Genomic DNA, 16,526 nt, shown 5'->3' with positions numbered 1-16,526 from the left:
AAGATTCGGGTCCAATCGGGTAATTACCCGCCGGGTCTTAACTTGTTATTGGGTCCAATTTTAGGACCCGGAACCGGACCCTATTTGATCGGATCCGGTTCCGGTTCCGGGTAATGGGCACCCATTGACAGCCCTAGATTTAACGGTTCTACCAAAACAAGTTTCGGTTCTACCTTCCATGTGAGTATTGTGCATAGTCACACCATCTTTCCGAAATTCGGTTGACTAGGTACTAGGATCGGTTCCCCACATATATATGGTATCTAACTTATATGTGTTGTACATGTCTATGGGATAGGTTCCCCTTTGCCTAAAAACGTGTTGCAAATGTTCATAGGATCGATTCCACTTTCTGCTATAAACCTTGTTGCGCCTCATACAAGGATCGGTTCCCCTTTGTGATGTACTGCACCTCTTACTAGGATCGGTTCCCCTTTACCATATTTGGTAAGACATAAAATAAGAAAACCCGATCATACCATCTCAGGTGATTACTTAAGATCGGTTTCACTAATAAAAGTCATGCCAATACATAAGGCAGGCCTTTGTGAATAGTTCTACCAAGAACACAAACAAGTCGTGAACATCTATACTCAATTACACATATTGGTTGTTCATAAGATATGCAATGAATAACAAAACCAATAATGCCTGGAGAGTTCCTTTTCGATTCACAAACAAGTTTATGAACTTACTTCCTTAGAACACATGTAAAACATTGTTCCCTAGGATGAAATCCTCACCTTATACCCGTAAATAATCACAATAGAATTCAAATGATTATGACGATGTCTTATCTACAAAGTTTAATGGTTAAGCAATAAACCTCGTATTGTATTCCTTAATACTATGTCTATCTAGAGTTCTAATATGCTTCGCAGTTTTGTTTTCAATATGCACGACTTGAAAGATACGTTAGGGAATGAAATAGTTCAAGTCAAATATCACTAACCTCAAGCGGAAGGATGATTGTTGTCGTTGTAACTTCTTGCTTCTTCAAATCTTCAAGTCTTCACAATACTTGTAATGTCTCATTATCCTAATACCTTCAAGCTAACCTATACGAAGTTGACTCTAGTACATAATCAATCGAATCTTAACATGAGTTTTGATCACTAAAATATGACAACCAAACTTGACATACCAACGCTTGGTGGGTTGAACCGAGCAATGCTCTAAGAGTACTTAATGGCCGGATATCAATGACATTGCGATCATCAAAAATCAATCATTTCACTTGGTAAATATGAGTATGGAAGGCCAAATTTAATCTGAATAGTTTAGTAAGAAACTAATGAGATTTTTTCTTGCTAGAAGAAACTAATAAGATTTGTGAGGTAACGAGAATACAAAAAAGTAACCGTCGTTGATCTAAATCCTCAAACTAAATATGTTATTAAGGACGGAAGATCAAATTACAGAACTACTATTTGTGATACTCAATTTATAAATTCCCAACTACTCTTGCAAATGATTTCCTTTAACTTTTCAAGATTCCTCGCGTTAAGAATGATTTCATCTATTATTGTATAAGATCTTGGTTCCTCATATGCTGATGTTAATTTAAGATGGTTAGTATTTATTTGGGTAACTAATAAGATTTTTAGATTTGGGAAAGGGTATATATGGAGTTCAAAATTAAAAAATTAGTGTGTCAGAAACGGTTAAAATGTGGCATAAATGGCATGTTGTTATTTGTCCCACATGCCCACATCGAGATTTGTCCCCCATCAAAAATTTTCTCCTATTATCATTTATTTATGTTTCACAGACGACCTCTTAGTTTTCATGAATGATGATGTGCAGTCTGCTATTTCCTTGGATATTGTTCTTACCACCTTCTCGGATAGAATTGGGTTAGTAGTAAATAACAACAAGAGTAACATATTCTTATCTTCGGTGGATAGTACTATTGCATTTGGTATAAATTATGTGCTTGGATTTGAAGTAAGATCCTTCCCAATACGTTATCTAGTCCTCCATTTGCTTTCTACCAGATTGACACGATTGTCTGCCACTTGTAGACCACATACTTTTCAAGATCAAGTTTCGAAAAAATAGAACTTTATCCTTTGCTGGTAGAGTCTTGCTCATTAAAGCAGGTTTGAGTAGCATGTTGATCTTCTGTAATTCTTGTTTTGCGCTGCTGAAAAAACCCGTCAATTATCTTAACTTCATTTTTAGAAAATTTTTATGGACATGCACTGATATTAAATATACTCGACCAACATTCACATGGATTATCATTTGCTATCCCAATAAGGTAAGCGGCCCGAGAATTCGATGCATTGAGACCACCAACATTGCAGCAATCCTCGGATATATCTGGGATGTCGTGAGAAAAAAGGATACTCTACGGGTTAAATGGGTCTAAAAAACCGCATCAATAACAGGGATTTCTGGTATTTCAAGGCTGTTGCGGATTGCTCATGGTGTTGGCTAAGAATCATATATCATAGAGACACGATTGTAAGATTTATCCTTCACTTGATTGGTAATGAAGAAATCATTAAAATATGGAAATATAATTTGCTTCCATGAAGTAATTTACTCAGTATGGTTACCCCTAATATGATGTATTATTCTATCCACCATGTTGATGCTAATGTGAGTGACTGCTTGAATAATGCTTAATGGTGTCTGAGTCTAACCTGACTAATACACTCAGGAATTTCACTATGAACATCGTGAATGTGAGGACTGACCTATTTTAAAATAAAAAATTGTATGAACCATGGGAAAACTCTGGTGAATACAATCTTAAATATATTACAATATTCTTAGGAATCACAAAAACCTAATTGATTGGCATATATGCATTAGTTTTGCTCCCAACTGTATTCTTAGGCAATGCTTTGTTGTTTGGCTTGCTCTACACAGGGGTTTGAAAAATATATAAAAGTTGTTGTCATGGGGATGACAGTAGATCGTTAAGGTGAAGAAAATATATATGACGGGACTTCAAACTTCTTATAAATAGTTAAATGAATTGAAGATGTCTCAAGTCAAGTCAAGCACGCATGTTTTTGTTTCTTGATCTCATACAGAAATTAGAGGAATAACTATAAAAAAAAATTGGTCCCATATTACAAATCTGCGACTCAAGATTTTGAGTAAGAAATTTGAAACGACATCATACTATAATCAACATCATTATGCAAGTATGAAGTTGATCATACCATGAACTACAACATTATTGACATGGTTGAGTTGGTCTAACGCGTCGAACTAAGGTTCTGGTCCAAAATGGCGAGGATAGAATCCCACTGTCAACATAACATAGTAGCATTTTTATTATTTCACGTGAGTTCGAATCCCACCGTCAGTACACCAATATTATTGTTATTAATTTAACTCTTTTGCCAATAATTTTTTTTTCTCATGACATGATATTATTTCAATAATTTCTCTCCCCCTCATCCTCATCAAAAGGAAAAAAAAATAACCTTTATCAACCTGTTGCAGATTTGAGCAGATTCATTTTCTTTTTTAAGTTTTAATTTATAGTTAATTGAATGAATAAATATAATTAAATATGACATCGACAATTCTTTTACATTCCATTTTCTAATGTACATGAACCGTTAAAACTTCCATGACTTATAAAGACCGCCTTCTTTAACAGAGTTACATTGGTTTCGTTTGCTAATTAGGAGCTTCCAAAGTAAATCGCACTAAACAATTGCAGCTTTTAATTATGAATACAAAGTTTAACATATGTTTTCATTTGTGTATGACTCAAATATCCTTCTAAAAATTGTTATTACATTAAATTACCTTTATATATAACACATGTGATAAATATGGTATCACACATAACAAAAATAAACTTTTCTTGTTGTTAGATAACATATAATAGCCCCTGAAATGATAAAGGTACCGAGTTTACCGTAATATTGATAAAACTCAGTGCTTTAGAGTAATCTTATTCCTAATCCACAAAAAAAAAAAATAACAAAAAAACAAATTTTGTTTTCAGAAGAATCATTATATGAATGAGAAAAACAATGGAAAAGGAAATAATTTCTATTAAAAAAATTGAAATGTTGAGATTATTAACATTAGAGAGGAGATATTATCATGTTGAGCATCATGTTGTTGTTAATGATCATCAACATCAGATGCTTGTTTATGTTGTAATTGTAGATATTTGGAGTCTTTGCATGTGGGGTGGTATGTAGTTGACATTCGAGTCACACAATATACCGTACTTCCATGCGCTAGGGCTACCTCAATACGATCATATGACATATGCATCATCTCCAGTTATATACGTGGCTTATCTATGGGTCCTACACATAAATTCATTGAAAACCTTGTGTGGAACCTTGCGGGGTATCTTGATTCCAACCAAGGTAATGAAGTTTTTTAAATTTCATATGATTGGTTTCAAAACATTAGTAAAAGAAACAAAAACTATATTAAATCATAACTTTTTGTTTAGCATGTACGTTCCTCTTTTTCGTGAGGTATTTCTCACAGATTTAATTTCATATATATGGCAGAGGTATGTGTAAGCCTATACTTCATTCAATTATCTATTATCACTAATGGTTGTTAGACCATTTGATTTATGTGTCACTTTCTCGTAGGTAATATCCGATATGGTGCAAACTATACTACTAATGATTTATATTCTTGGGGTAGGAAAGTTTACTTTTGAAGAAACATTTCTACCTGAAACTTTCTCCATTGTCGTGACGTGCATACCTTTCTTTTGTCGACTTTTATAAAGTCTGACCATCGGTTTTAAAAAGCCAGAACATATTCAATATGTCAATGGTAAGTGTGCCGTATCTTATATTGTACTCATTATGCTAATACTAACATCTAAATGTTTAAACTTTCAACAATAAAACATATAATTACAATGCTTGGTATACTTTTCTCGGGTTCTAACTATTCAGTCTATTTGTGGTTTATTTTCGTAGCTTTCAACACGATTGTTGCCTTTGCGTGGGACCTAGTCGTGGACTGGGATCTATGAAGGTATATAATTTTTATTTGAATCTAATCCTTTTAAATCCTACAAGTCATAGAAGCCCCCACGTTGTGCGGTGAGAATACCCCCTTCCGGTGAGCGTCACCCACCCTTTAGAATTGCTCATTCCACTTTTTCTCAAAAGATATAAAATAAAGTTTTTCTCACAAATTATTCCCGGGAAAAGAAAAACCTTTATCGTAAATAAAAAATAAATAAAAAACACACAAGATACAAAAAATAAATATTCCAACTTTCTTATGAAACAAAGATAAAATAATACAGGAAATCCAAAACCCTAGAACCAAACCATTGATCGACCAACCTTAATGTTTGATAAAAAAAAAGTAAGCTTATAAGGAGTCTTAGACTTTCTCTTTTACTAAACAAGAGATTCTATGTGTTCACCTATCTTTTAGAGAGGCAAAGAGACAAATAGAGGAATAAGAGAATACTGATTCCTCCAGTTCATAAGTCTTTCTATATGATGGTCTTTACGATGTGATCAGAAAAATACAGTTATCCCCTTTTATTTTTTTTGTTCATAAGTCGTTCTCTATGATGTTCTGATGACGATGGCGTCCCATTAGATGGATTATCTAGTAAGTTTAAGTTACTTACTTCGTAAGATTTTAAATTAGTTTTAGATTAGGGTTTTAAAATTTTGTGTTTCAGTAGCTATTTTCTTTCTCATGATATTTTGTGATTGACTTTTTTTTTGTTAACATGTACCCAATGTCGAATTCTTAATCGAGTATGAATTTGGTTTCTCCCTAAGTTCGTGTGTGAATTTGATAATGGGAAATCTCGAGAAATTAGTTGCATCTTTTTCTCAATCGGGGTTTTCATATATTTGATTCTTAATCATAAGGTTAGTCTTTCTCCGATTTTATCTATTCTCTTTATTGTTTTTGAGTTTTATTAGATTTCAATTTCAATTATTTTCTTTTATATGATATTGATTTTCGTTCATCATATGCAACAATGGTGCAATACAACTCATTAATGGGTCAGGATTTGTTAGTTTTTTTATTGGCAGAAAATGTAAGTATATTTTCATTTTATGTGCAAGATGAAAGTAGAAGAAAATACATGCATCTATGTCAGTATTTAAATTAGTTAGTAAACATCAATTGTTACACCATCATCAATGAGACGTGAGAATGAGCAAAACATGTTTTTTTTGAATGTCAAATAAACCTATTCTAGGTATTTTTTTTCCACAAGTGATAAACCCAATCATAATGAAAATGACATTTTTTGCAATTAAAAAGTAGGATTGCAAATTTAATGTATACTAATTCGAGATAAAACTAACTTATTGTTGCACTACATTTTGATGTTTTCCACTTTTATGTGTTTTGGCTTTCTATGATAACACAACCACCACTATTCTACCAAACATGGGTCCGTTGTTTGTTATTACATTTATTCTTTGCAATTGCATTATCAAAAGCATTGGTGTATTCCTACTATGTTGTCCAAACCATTAGTTAGATTAGTTACTTCTCTGCTTTGTTTATTTGGTTTGTTATATGACAACATATATTGTCGTTCCAAAAGATACGCGGCCATATGGATTATAAAAATCTCTGAGTATTTTCCTACCCAAATAAGTGTAGTTGGTTTAATTAGCTAAGGCGTTTAAATGTGGCGATTTGAATTGTCAACCATAATTAAAAAGTTCTCCAGTAAATTTTTCCAGTCTCTAGCCTATAGGAATGAGATGAGACCAAATGAGGGAAGTACAAAAATGAATGTGTCAGGAACCCGATATATCTCTCATCCAACGAATGTGGTGCACACTCCGATTAGGAAAAGCAAACCAACAGATGCATACATGGTCAGGTTTGTACCCAAACTCTATCCAATTCGTATGGTTATGCTTTTTCAATTCGTATGCAAGAAGGGAACATACCTATTTCTCTGTCATAGTTGCCGAGATTCATTATTTTGATGGTTTACTTGATGGTGCTATTTTCCTTGCTTATTTGCAGCCACATCAAAGGCTTCTCACCATAACATGTGGTATATTGTAATTTGGTATAGTCACAAGTTCTGTAATTATCTTTGATGTTTCTTTTTAGATTTAATATGTATCTTACTGGAATGTCGCAAGAAAAAAAAAGTATATCAATAACGAAATAAAGTCTGAAACCATTCACCAGTATTAAAATTTGTCTGCTATAAAATCATAAAAAATAAACAAAATACTTAAACATGTTAGAAGAAAACGAACCAAGACCAATATCTTCATAAAAACCTATTCAAAACGAACTTGAGCTTCTACGGTTTTCTTTTGCCGTATTGTTCTCTGGAGTTCAAAATAGCCTTTTTGGTGAATGGTGTGTAAGATCATAGCAACATTAGTTGTTGCTCCATTAGTATCACCCATATTTTTGTTGTTTCAACTAACTTCCATTTAAATCAATTAATAAAATTTGAATGGGGTAAAAGATGGTCTCATAAACTCTATTATCCTTATCTAAACTCTCATTTTAAAACTCTAAATAATAACTAACTCTTTAGTTTTGTTTTTTTTGCAGATTATTTAGGAAAAATAAATCTCATGAAGACCAAGGTAATATGAACTAGGGTTTATTTTTATCGCATTATGATTTAGTTAAATCTTTCAAACTATTTGATCAGTATTTTCAAGTTCTGTCCTTGGGGGTCTCTCTAAATTATGTTTTAATTAAGAAAAACCATGGGTTTTCTCAGGTGATATTGATTTACGTTGAATCATTTAACACCAGTGATGCATTTGCTATAATATAACCATCAACACCATAAGAACAAATTAAAATGTGTGAATCTGTTGGTTTTTATAATACTGAAGTTTTAGTTGATGCTACTGTATCTAAGTACGTTAAAATTGTTCAAAGTAATCTATTTTTGTAAGCCATTTTATGAGATTTTTTTTTGCAAGCAACAAAACTATATACACGTCAAAGTTTAATGCTTCGTTCACCGGTTTTCAAACAATGTAGTTTGTGGTTTAATAATGGTAACTGCACAACAAATGCACTTCAAGTAATGGTTGTGCTTTGTCCAGTTGGTAAAATATTGGTTTTTGTCAACACTGCTTGGTAAGTGAAATTAGCTAATCGTCACCATGGTATAATTCTTCACAGTAGGAAAAAAAATAAGAGAACACTATCTGCAATCTTTTTTAGTGAAGTTGCAGCATCAATTTTTGGCACACAAGCAATGTTGTATATCTCAAAGTTTTCAGTATTAATTTTAGATTCTTAATATTGATGTTATTGTCTTCTTAGCTTTCAAGTGTTGAGTGTTTGAAGATAGAGGTATAGTTCTGAGATCCTGGAAGATAGATGAAATGTATGTATTGAGATGTCTAAACCATATTATCTACAGACTCACGTTATATTTTGAAAAACCATGCTAAAGTCCTTGTTGTGTGTGCTAAAGAATGCTCAAGTGCAGTTTATGCATCAATCTCATCTATTAGAAAATCATCTGAATGTCTATAATGCAAATAAAAACAAGAGAACAATCAGACGAGATACAGTGTCGTTCACACTACCTAGCATGGTATGGTGCTATCTACCATTTTCCTACTCGATTGGACTTCCAAACCTATCAGTACTCCCACTATGTGCATCAACTTGAACTGAACTATAGGGCTAACTCATTGTTTGTTTGTTGTATCAGAATGCTGTTGCCACACAATTGATGAGAATGGTCATAAATTGAATCTTCATTTAGAGAAGAAAAACGAGCAGGAAAAGCATGTTGGTGAACATATTTCGCAACTAAAATTATAAAGCTTTCAACAATATAGGCAAACAAAAAATCTAGTATGTTTTATATTGTTTGTGATATTTCTCCAAACTTTAGGTTTAGGTTCAGTAAACATTTTTTTTTTGTTTCTTTTGATGTCTACAGAGAAAAATATTGCCTATGCACAAAAATTAGTCTTGAATTGCTATTGAAAATGTGCAAAAAAAGGTGAACAAGTAATCATAAAATGGCTATTTACTGGCTATCCATTTTTTATGATACGGAGAATGTAGGAAGCTTCTCTCTCTCTAATATGCTGAAGAGATGTTTGTCTATGTTTATCGTTATATGTTCTTTGAACTGCTCAATATTATATACAACTAAATAGTCATTCAAGATGAACTAATGAGTAGGAATGTCGCCCTTCACATTTGAGTAAGCTTTCATGACTTTGGATATTATCTCATCTTTAACCCTTATATAATAATCAAGTGAAGCTTACATGACTCAAAATCTTTACTATTAAGCGTATACAAGCTCCAATGACTTCTTTAGGTACTTGGAGAGCCTACACAATTCCAAAACTCAGTCAAGACTTTATGAAGCATTCGATTCTCTGTAAGTTAGCAATGTATTCTCTTAAAATTATTGGGATTTTATCCATGACTTCAATATAACAACGAATTTCATGCATTGTAGCTTCCCAGCCCCGTCGTTTAGAATTTTTGCGACGGCCGCCACGCCAAATCAAAAATACATCGTGACGGGGTGGGGAGAAAACACGCCACACCAAGTAAAAATCCAAAGCGACAGGGCGAGGCAAAGCCGAGCCACACCAAACCAAAAATTCCAAGCGAATCTGACACTCCGACGTACCCCATAATAGATGCTAAAGTGCAAAATAAGAGTGTTCAACATGTGCATAGGAATAGGCCTTACAACGAGTTAAACTATGACTTATTAGCATTACTGAATATGGTTCCCACCAGCCATGACTTGGTTAACAATTCATATGTAGTGATGATAAGCCATGGCTTAGTGCTCAGATACTCAGTCTTGCCTTATTTTACTTTATTTGATCTTTTGCATTTTAAACAACACGTCCTCCAACACAAATCTCTCATGGATAGCGGAAAACACCGTTCAAGAAGCCAAGACAATTTTAAAAGATTTTCCTTAATCTCAGATAAAATTTACAAATAGAAAATACAATTCAACAACAGATCGAATTGCCAAGAAAGCAAGAATAAAGAGCCTTCTGTTGGGACCTTAGTCCCACATTGATAAATAGGGATTAATTGGGTAGTTTATAAATCAATGAGATCTCTCATCTAGTCAACCGGTTTTCGAGTTGAGTTCTATCCATGAGTTTATGGCGAGTTTAGGGTCGATACCCCAACACCTTCAACATATGTTTACGAAATTACAACAAAAAATTAAACAATCTGCCATTATCTCTAATCTATTTGATAGAAACGAAATTGTAAACAAAAACACGTCCTCGATCAAGTTCATGGACATCTCAATTTTTTCGCTATTACACGAAAAACTCTCCAGGGTTAAGCCGAGGGCCATTTTCCCTCTTGGCTTAGCCATACGAGTCAATTTTAGCCCGAAAAAAGTGCACCATGGTGCTTGTTATTACTCTTACGGGCACTTACGGCCCGCATTTGAGGAGTAAAGAGAACTGAGCTTGTAAATGGCGCCATTGTAAGAAATAATTCTCTCCCACGCGAGAAGATAAAACCAGACATTCTCCCTCAAACCCCAAAAAGGAGGTTCCCCTACTACCAAAATCACCAGAGACTAATCTCTTCTTCTCGTCGTCTCTTGGTAAGCACCAAATCCCCCTTATCTGATTCAAGTTATTAATTTTGAGCTTAATTGCAAGATCCCTATGTTCTTTTTTTCTGCATTTTGGCTAATGTCATCCTATTTCTCTCAGAATCAGCCAGAAATTATGTCTGATTGGGTGTTTTTTGATTTAATCTGTTGGTTAAGTAGACAGTAGATGATGCTAGGAGACAACCATTTAACTGATAACTCTTTTTAGTAGATTTCTTAGGGTTTTGAATAACTCTTTTCATAGCTTTGATTCTAAGGAGATGTGAATCTTTTAGTGAAACAAGTAGGCCAGTTTCTTGGCTGAAGTAACCGCATACTGTATGTCTTATGATCTCAACATTGCTGCTGCTTCTTGCTTTAAAAGTGTTAGGTTTTGCTTCAATTGTTAGTACAAAACAATCTTCTTCATTTATAGCCTTCTCGCCTATATGAATTGAGTTCGAGAGTAGATTGCAGTCTGCTTAGGATCAAGTCCCTGCAAATATTGTTAAATTGGTTTAACAGCATTGTGCTACTAGAAGTCTAGAATATGTATTGCAGCTTACATTTACAAGGCATATTTAGGCAATAGAGGTATACTTGTATGCACATATTCATTGTCGGAAAGAGTTACCACATGGAGAATGTCGTAAAATTGATTTTGATATCTACCATTTAGTGTGTGTTAGGCCATAAATATTTTTAAATTATTATCTATAGTTCTTTGTATGAGCACGTTCATTGATGTCTGATTGTGCTTTAGTATGAAATGAGGTCTGTTTTTTCAATTGATTGATGGGTAAACCTGAGATGCTTGTAAATGATGGGATAAATTATGTTTTTCTGTTGACTTTTAAAAAAATCTGTAGTTAGAAGTTGATGGTGGTATGGTTGTGTATAATGTGTTTGGACGGCAAGTGCACGTAGTTGACATCAGCCTGTGGCATAAAGAAATTTTCATGGTGTTAGGTCTATGAGACTGCACTGGTGTAGCATTTGGTCAGAATAAAATATATGTTAGTCCTAGATGCCTCACAGGCAGGGTGCTAAACTTGCTGTACAGAATTGCCCACCAATACATTCATTCTATTCGAGTGAATATTTTGTTTTCTAGATATTATTGAGCCGAATGATACAAAAATGCTTCAACAACAATGTGAGCTAATTGTGTTGTGTAAATAATGCAGGATTGTGTATGCATTCATACTTATAAAGATGCTATTGAGGAGCATCAAACATTTATAGTAAGCAAGGTACTATTTCGCTTGACCTGTATGTTTGTTTTCTTAAGTATTGATGTTTGCTCATAGGTCTTTCAGGGCTCCTAACCGTATGCTTAGCTCATTTTGCTAATTACTTATTGTGTCAAGTTTCGAGTAGCAAAACTTTTTGAACCTTTAGTCAAGGAATTTCTGCCTAGTTCTTGGCAGCGATTATAAAGATAAGAATATCGCATACTCGATAATTATCCGACGGATATATAAAATTGACATCTTGTATTCGTTTCAATAATGTTATTGGATTTCGGGTATAATCCAGTAACAGTCCGACGGATATTTAAAGTCGATATCTGTGTCCGTTTCGATAATGTTATTGGATATCGTGAAATACCCAATAATTATCCGCGAAACTACATCAAAAGAAGAAACATTTAGTTTGCTTCTTTGTGATCTATCACTTCTTCTTCTGGCGATTCTCCAATTATAACACCAAATTTTCGACGAGTTCACCATTTCATCCTTTCGTTTCAACCAAAATTTCATACATGGTCTTGTAAAACTCTTATTATGCCTGTGTTTCATATTTTTTTGTTCATCTTTTTGCGCCAATGCAGATTAATTTTGAAGAACACCGCCTACCTGCAGGTGGTTAAGGATCACAGTAATCATTGTTTGAGTCGTCAATTCGTGTTTGACGATGAGAGTGTAAGTGAATACCATCATCCCATTCCTCTGAATAACTTAGTTCTTTTGTATCAGTTAGTTTTGACGTAGTGCTAAATTTTGTTCTTTTAAGTTTTTCCTGTGTATTTATTGGCACATTACCTTGTGTAGGAAAAAGCTAATGCTGGCGCATTTACCAATTTGGAAGCGCTCAACTTTTTACGAGCTAGAGGAGCCTCAACAGATCCTACGAGTAGTTTCTCCTGTTTCTCCTTTTGAGTACCAGGTAAGACCCGTTCTGATGACGTGGGATGAAAGTCTAATTTATAGAGTAATTGGGACTCTGGGAGTGCTTATATTCATTCAACGTTTCTAGGTTTATGATTATTTGGTCAAAATTGCTGCTTATAGTCAAAGTACAAACACAAGAGAGTATCAATGAGTTCTTGAAGAGCTGTGAGAAATACAAACTTGCAAAAGCGGAGAAGCTCAACATCATTAAAACATTAGGCCGTCAACTCAAGAGGAAATTGACCCGGTATGTTTACTTTCAAAATCCCCTTTCAGTTCTTATTATATGTTTATTATTAATCATTGTTAGACACTCTTCTTTACGTATTAGCGTCCATAAATGACATCGTGCTTGTTTTGGTTTTCCTTTGTATTGACTAAATAAGGCATTTCAGAATTCTCTTGTGCATGCTGTAATTGTCAGGCTTAGTATAGACAGGAATAAATGAATAGAAATTCTTATGATCTGTCTACAGTTTTAACTGTTTCAAGATTCACTATCTCAGGAATTGGTGTGCAGACACTTCCACGCCTCCCAAATGTGTTTAAAATCTTGTTCCTTTATGCTTTAAAGTTAGTGTATCATCTAAATCTTTGTTAACCAATTTTAGATTTATGAACTCTTCTTGACGACCTCACCAGTCCCTGGGGTCTATATATTGTTTGAAATATGACCTAGTAGGCATGATTGTCTGAACCCTTACTTTTATCAAAATTGGCAATAAACGAGAGATCTTAAGATTCATCAATCTGGTAGCGAGACAACATAGATGATTGCCTCTCAATTGCGGAATCATAATTGTTCAGCATGTGTAGGCTAAATATGTTATACCTTCTGATTATATTAGATACCTTAAAACTTCCCACTTCCTAGATTCTTCTGCTTTTTAGCGTCTTTGAATTTATAGGCTCTGGCAAGATGTTTTCCATTGAGCAGATTATTGAAGAGTGTCAGAAATGCTTGGGAGATGAAGAAGTTGAAGAGTTGGTGGAGCTGATATCAAATTTATTTTGTCCACCACTCTGAAGGTACAGATGAGGGTAAAGGAATTCTTGATGGTTTCTGAATGGAAGGTAAAGATGATGTCAAAGGAGCTCCAGATGAGGAAGATACAGAAGGATTTTTTGACGGCTTTCTACTGAAAGATATAGATGCGGGTATAGAACTATAAATCTCTATCAACTTTATGGGAACTCTAAACGATCAACCAACTGCTATCTTTCTCAACCTTTTCATGTCATCTGTCTTGGTATTAAGAGGTAACACTTATACTTGAATCACTGCAAATGATTGGGTTTCATAACCTGTCCGTTGTTGTTCGTGCGACATCTTTTGATCTGTTTTCTTCAAAGGGGGTTTCGTTAGTTGTTATTGGTTTCTTGTTTCCATTCGTAGGCATTTCATTGAGATCCCTTCTATGCAGAAATCATGATATAACCTGTCATATGATGGATCATTTTAGCAAAACTCATGATGTGATTTTATTATTGTGTAGGCAGAAATCTTTGTGAATTGAGACCTGAATTAACTGAACTTGTGCAAAAATATTCTATTCTTCATGTGAGCAGTTTCAGTCCAATTATGAGACCTGAATTAACTTGTGCAAAAATATTCTATTCTTCATGTGAGCAGTTTCCAGTCCAATTACGATTTCCGCTCTCCTTAAATGTGTTTTTTGCTCTCCCTCTAACAGAAATCATTATTATTTGTATTTGTTTTCTGGCTTATGTTGTGATATATTGTCTCTGCGTGACATTACAGAGGGAGGAATGTTTACATTCTGACGACAATGGATCAGAATGGTCAAGGACGCAAGAGCGGTGAACAGGTTAGTTGTCTGGTTATTTGTTTATAGGTTGATTGTTTTATGTTTGAGGGGTAAGCTGGTAAAAGTGTAGTTTCATTCTATAAGCGAAAAGCCTTTCATCAGATATTTCGGTAGTTGAACTGCTGTTTGGGTATTTGATATTTTTGTAATAGTCAAGTTGTTTTTTTTATTAAATATTCATGGTGGTATGTGCATGAAGTGCTTAGCAAGAGAATCATTGTCATGATATGTTGGTGAACTTGTCTAGCAAGTGAAGCATCTTAGTCTTGTAGCTTCAGTTACCAGGATATTGAACTTAGCAACTGGTCGTAGAACACAAATCAATCTTCATGTATTATGCAAAATAATTAGTGACCAGGCAATCCCATTTTTTCTCAACCAAATTATACTAAACGACTCTATGGGTACCAAATATCCACGTGTAGTAGCGCTCTAGTTTCTTTAATATAATCCATGCTTCGCAAAAAATCTCAGTCAATTTTTATCCCGTTCCTCTTACCTTATGTAAATAGAAAATGTAATACTTTATCGGATAGACCAACAGAGTATTTCCTCCAAGAAGGACCAGCAAAATCTCAGCTCCCTTAATATGTGTCTTGCTTAGCTATCGAAAGGGTCCACAAAAACTTTTCCTTGACTACCAAGTTTTGCTGCATACATGTGCCATGTTCCTTAAGAGGTGCCGCTATCAAATTAGCCCCTAGCTAGTATTGCAGTCAGTAGTAGTAAATGTTTGCCATATTTGGACTCTTGTTATTTTTGAGGAAAGTATACGATTCTCGATCCTCAATTCATGTGGAGCAGCAAATGAAACCCTAGAATGGATACATGTAATTCATGATTTCATTAAACCCTACAACCCATTACTCAACTCCCATGTCAATGTCGTCCATTTCTTCACTGTAATTCCTTCATTACTTTCTCTTCTCAATTCTCATTGAAAATTTTACCTTTTTTTCTCACACTAATTTCCCCCCTTCTCTTCTGCAGGATAAACTTTGGGAATTTGTTGATCCCATTGATAATCTTTTTCAAATCCCATCCGGAGTCATTCAGGTTAGGAAACATTGTTCCTTTATATTTAGGTTTAGTTAATAATGATTAAAAATAGTTCCTTTCTATCTGTAATGGCATGTTTTTTTTTTTTTTTTTAAATACGTTGTATTTAAATGCTAGGACTATTGGCCTTGTAATATGTCTTGACATTGAGATCTCTTGTTTTTCCTCGAGCGCCAGCAGATTTACAAAGGGCATGTCCAAATTCTTGTATCGCATTTTCCTATTTGATGCAATTGGCTTATATGATTAAATTTGAGTGTGTTTTTTAATTGTTTATGCTATGAATTAACTTGGTTAAGTTCTTGTAGGTGTTACCTGACTTGCCCATGATTTGGGAGAATAATGTTCTTGTTCAAGGCATGTGGAGCAGCGAATGAAACCTAGAATGGATGCATGCAATTCATGATTTCCTTAAACCCTACAAACCCCTTCTCAACTCTCACGTCATCTATTTCTTCACTGTAATTTCTTTCATTCCTTTTTCTTCTCAGTTTCCCCCCCTGGATTTATTACCTCTTATATTGTTGTTTTTTTCTGAAAATTTCCCTTTTGCAGGATAAACTTTGGAAATGCATGTTGATCAACAACGTCTTCATCATGACCCCATTGCAAATGTTTCTTCAAATTTTGAATCTGAGCTTGGGGTATGGATGCAGTTGAATTCAATCTTGTGTAGGCAAGTGCAGTCATTCATACACGTTGGCATATTTTTTTTTAAATTCGAATGAGTAATTTTATGAATTTGAGTAGTAATAAAAGTTAAATTTGAGTAGTCTATCACTTTAGAATGCTAAGAACAACCATTGCCAGTTTTCAACGTCTACTGGTGCCAACTGGACAACTTATCTGTATCTCAGTAAACAAGTTTCAGTCATAGCTAGGTAACGCCCCAATTTCCTCTTACTCCAATATACA

At 34.2% G+C, this 16,526-nt stretch overlaps 1 long non-coding RNA gene across 4 annotated transcripts; it reads left to right on the top strand.

Moving 5' to 3' along the window:
- The first annotated feature begins 10,457 nt into the window (after positions 1-10,457).
- Positions 10,458-16,288, top strand: LOC113287130. Of its 4 annotated transcripts, none has more exons than XR_003329730.1 (10): positions 10,458-10,558; positions 11,737-11,802; positions 12,384-12,474; positions 12,604-12,718; positions 12,809-12,970; positions 13,661-13,983; positions 14,486-14,552; positions 15,543-15,608; positions 15,920-16,072; positions 16,167-16,288. It is a non-coding gene; the product is annotated as an uncharacterized LOC113287130 (long non-coding RNA). The 4 variants fall into 4 exon arrangements; XR_003329731.1 differs by adding an exon at positions 14,220-14,348 and having other exon boundaries at positions 12,809-13,983; XR_003329732.1 differs by having other exon boundaries at positions 12,809-13,881.
- The last annotated feature ends 238 nt before the right edge of the window (positions 16,289-16,526 follow it).

This window comes from Papaver somniferum, chromosome 6 (assembly GCF_003573695.1).
Source record: "Papaver somniferum cultivar HN1 chromosome 6, ASM357369v1, whole genome shotgun sequence".
NCBI lineage: Eukaryota > Viridiplantae > Streptophyta > Magnoliopsida > Ranunculales > Papaveraceae > Papaver > Papaver somniferum.
The sequence above is the reverse complement of the archived record's forward strand: the minus strand, read 5'-3'. Positions and strand labels throughout refer to the sequence as shown.